The sequence below is a fragment of the Hipposideros armiger genome, unplaced genomic scaffold (genome assembly GCF_001890085.2).
Source record: "Hipposideros armiger isolate ML-2016 unplaced genomic scaffold, ASM189008v1 scaffold_241, whole genome shotgun sequence".
Taxonomy (NCBI): Eukaryota; Metazoa; Chordata; class Mammalia; order Chiroptera; family Hipposideridae; genus Hipposideros; species Hipposideros armiger.
In genome coordinates, this window is record NW_017731591.1 from 200,884 (window position 1) to 205,495 (window position 4,612).

The following is a 4,612-nucleotide window of genomic DNA, read 5'->3' on the forward strand; positions in this document are numbered from 1 at the left end:
GTACAAGGGCCATAAGCCTCCTTCTCTTGTCACATGGGCTCAGAGATCGCGTGTGATATTCAGTCAACTTAAAACCGAGCAGAGCGGTTCAGTGGAATTGCGGTCAGATAAAACAGACTGACAAAGTATCAACGTCGCGGACATATTTCTTGTCACGTATTTATTTAATAACGCCAAGGATTGATCAAAATAGTCATTCATATTAATGGTGGTTCAACAATTTATCATATAGACTGTGTGTCAAAAACTGGAGGACCCACCCACTGACAGAGGCAATCTTAGATGTGTAAAGCGGTTTGTAATATTTTACTCAGCTCTGTGATAACGGGTGTCCAAGATATGCCCAAGTGGTATCTCACATTAGTTATTAGAAATATTAGGATGAATTTGAGCCTTTTTTCCCCTAGAACAAAATCCAAACTAGTAAACCTGAGAAGGATTTGAAAAATCTCAGGTTTGTAGGTTTACACACTTTTCCTACTTCACCAAATAAACATTGTTATGCTAAAAAAATAAAACCCAAAACACCAAACCCTCTGCACTTAGAGCATTATACACTCAGTATCTGAATATCTTCAGTTACTTATTTGGAAAATAATTCAAGACTGACTTCTAACATAAACCCAGTTTGCAAAATAAAGCTTTGTGGGCGCATTAATTTGATGAAGGTAAAAATGAACTTTAGACCAAAAATATTAACTTGCTTTAAGGGGAGGATGGACTTCTGTTGACAATGATCTAAATCTAAGTGAAGAGACGACAACGTTCATCACAAAGAATAAGAAAACCTTCACGGGCTTTCGGGCAGGGATTTTTCTGTTTTGGAAAGCTCTAAAATGAGTTGGCCTGTGACTTACTTTGGGTGATCAAGAAAAAACAAAACAAAAACAAAGGAAGAAGTCACCTATTCTTTCTGCGCCCCATGGGCTTCATCTAATAACGTAGCAGCAGGTGAGTCGACTAGCCCTTCGACCCTAAATATTGAGGGGTCAGCTCTTTTCCGCAGGACCAGAGTGGAAGGCGGGTCTCGGGTCACAGCCAGTGGGGGACCGAGCAGCCCCTGCATCCTGAACCGGGGCCCTGAGACGCAGCTGGTCTCAGCCAGTCGGCCGAGGCTGCGAGGGAGAAAAATCTTGCCCTACAGACGACCATCTGACCTCGTGAGGCCTCCAGCAACAGCCTTTTCTTTTCCCAAAAGGGGGTGGCCGGGCAGCGGGTCCTTACTGGGTAACACGAATATGGGTCCCACCTCTAAAATCACACAAGCGTCCGCACATCCCCACTGCTGTCCATCACACGTCCTCCAGTCCGGCCAGCCCCGCGGAGACCTCACTGCGACAGTCACACTGACCTCCCCGTCTCCATGAATGGACACGCCGTGCCCGGCAGGATTTTTAAAAAGTATTTAAATTATACTACTCTTCCATCTCAACATTACATTGCTTCCTGTTTTACTGCGTATAAAATCCAGCTTCTCATCATGACCGTGACCTACGAGTCAACAGGACGAGGCCTCCGTCAGCTGATGGCATCTTATCTGGTCCTGCACCCCCCTTGGCTCAGGGCCAGGACTTGGTGACCGCTCTGTTGGGGAAGCCAGCACCCCACTCCCCTATGGTGAGAAACCTCGTCCTCGGGCTCCTGGCTGGGGCGCCCGCCCTGCCCGGACTCCGCACCCCGAGTCCCCTTCCCGCCCCCTCCGTCTGCTTCTTCACGCTCTGCACCCGGCTCCTGTGTGGCCCCTTCACCACCGCCCAGCTCTTCCCGGATGGGGGCCCCGCGCGTGTAGCCTTGTGTGCTGAGGGCTCCTCCCCGTCAGCGGGAGGACCAGCGTGGAGGACAGAAGGGCTGCAGATCTAAGGGGAGGACAAGACAGCATCCGCTCACTCACAACGGGATGCTTTGTAATTAGAGCCCCGTGTCCTAATTAGGCGTTTCTTGAAAACATCATGATTATAACAGGAGATTACGAGACGAGGCAGGGAAGTTGCACAATAACGAAGATTAAAAGAACCCTTTGTTTATACTAAAAAAGCACAAGGAAGTTTAGGAACTGAATGGTTTTGTTCAAGTGACGGACTTCCGGCCCCCAGTCGACAGGAGCCTGACGGGAAGCCTTCCTGTACCAGCGCTGCCACGTCGCGGTTGACGGTCACTGCCTGTGGCGCGTCTGTCCCCACCAGGAGCTGCGCCTCCCGCTCAGGCGCCGTGTGAATCCTAGACAGCCTCACCGCGTAGCTGTCAGTCTCAGCTTCATTTTGTAGAGCAGGGAATCTGGAATGTTCTATCTCCACAGACCACAGAAACGAGACTATTTCAGCAAACCGTCTGCCAGGTCAGTGGAGGAAAAGGCACTGCCCATGTCACTGCTGTGCTTGTCACCGGAGGACCCCAGTGTGACGCTGTCTCTGGCTGGGGGGGGGGCAGCTCATTAAGAGGAAAGGCGTTGCTGGCTTTCGGTGTCACTCACTCAGCAATGCAGACTGGCCTAAGAAGCAACAGGGAGCAGAGGAGACCATCTAACCGAGACGCGTCAGAAAGATCCGGAACGCCCATTCATTCCTTCACTCCTTCATTCATTCATATCAGGAACCCTCTGTTTTCTGACCGCCCACAGCGACCGAGCAGGGTGCTACCTGCCGGAGACACAAAAGTGCCCACAAGCCCCCTGCCCCCCGCACAGCGACTGTCGCTCAACTGGACGAGACGAGGAAACCAACAGCAACGCTGTGCCCGGGTGACTTCCAGGATAGACGGGTTCAGGGAACACTTTACAAGAGTTAATACAGACCTAGCTTCTGAGTAAATAAGGCGCAAAGCAAACCACCGCCAGCTGGTTTTACGAGGCAGCAGAACAGTAAAAGCACAATCCAGACATAAAGAAGGCTGGTGCCTCTTACTATACAGGTAACACAACAAGCTTTTCAGATGGAAATAGTAAAACCCACATTGCCATGAAATGCGAAAATACGTTTCTCAAAGGCTGGCTGTTTACAAAGCTATTCTGCTCCCCGAAATCATGCAACACTGTTATTTCTTTTAGACATAAAGCTGTCAGATTAATGCATGTTCTCATGCCAAACCTCACCCCTGATTGTGCCAAGTTCGCTCCTAAGTGCCACCGCCCAGCAGATGGGTTCCACTTCCACGTTCTCACAATAAACAGACAATTTTACCCTTTTCGGGCACCTACCTACATTTGATGTCCCATAATCCTTAGGGATAAAATCAGCGTGTAGACTAGAGAGCTATAAACTGTCCAGCATATCTATGCAATGTCATTGTCCTGCAAACCAAGTGACATGTATACACTGACAAGTGAAACTTAAGCATCTTTTAAAATTAACATCGCTGGACACATAAGCACCTCGCCATAAACACGAATACTCGACAAAAGCATTTCCAGTCCTGAAATATTTTTATGACTTTTACAGTCCGTCCTAGTCCCACTGTCACCCTTCATTCAAACACACGTCTCTCCCCCGATGTTCGCCCGGCTCTGATTATTACACACTCCCATGCGTAGGCTTCATTTATATTTCAGTATAATCCCTGTATTCAGTTTTCAGTCTTCTCTCCTTTCTCACGTGTGTCTATTTTATGTTCCTCCAGGTTTTCAGAGGTTGAGTAAAGATCCTCTAGCTACAGAAAAGAAGGGGTACGTAGCCAGCAGCTCGCAGGGCGGTCAGTTCCCCCGGCACGTCTGCCCCTCAGGTGGGCCCCTGCGCCCCGTGCTGGACCCACTCCAGGACGCCTTCTGCCCGCTGCTGGGTGGCCGGCGACCCCGCCTCTCCGGGAGGCGCTCGCCCATCCACCCCTCCGCCTCGAGATGCAGACGTGGCTTGTGTCTTATCTGCGCATTTCCGGTCCCATCATCGCCCATTTCATTTGGATCCAACAGTGATTCAAGGTCAGAGAAGGCAAATTGCTGCTACCTCATCAAGCGTGTGTGTGTGTGTGTGTGTGTGTGTGCGCGCGCACGTGTGCATCTGTGTGTGTGTGAGAGAGAGAGACTCAGGCAGAAACTCCTGCCTTTCCAGCCTCGGCTTGGTTCGGGGGGACAGTGACACCCCTGCCCATGCCTAGAGCCCAGCGCAGGAGACAATGCCATGGTGACAGAACAGATCTGAGGTGACACCTGAGGACACAGATTCCCGAGTGGGGAGCTCGACACCAGGCGAGAGCGTAAACCACAGTGGGCAGAGCAGGTTCTGTCACTCGGACCGACTCGTGCTCCCCACACTCGGGGTTCAGGTGACAGAGTACCGGGCACCTCTGCGGGGGGGGGGTGTCTTTCCTTCACAGTCACACTGTCCCCTGAGTTGGGAAGGAAATGGTTCTTCCTCTGAACTTCCGTGTAAGGGAGCGGCTTCAAGCCGACCGCTTTCTCTGTCGCCTGCGTTTTGAGGACACGGTGGGCTGGCACACGCACCCCCCTGTGGGGCTGCCCGGAGGCCCAGCACCCCAGCCTTCCCCACGGAGATCTAAACAAATGAGTTTGCAGCTGCGCTGAGTAGGACTTAATCTCCAGGTTTTCTTTCCTCCCGGGGGACGTTTTGTTCTCAATATGTTTCCTCTGTCAGGACAGCAGTGCAGAGAGCATCCTCATATT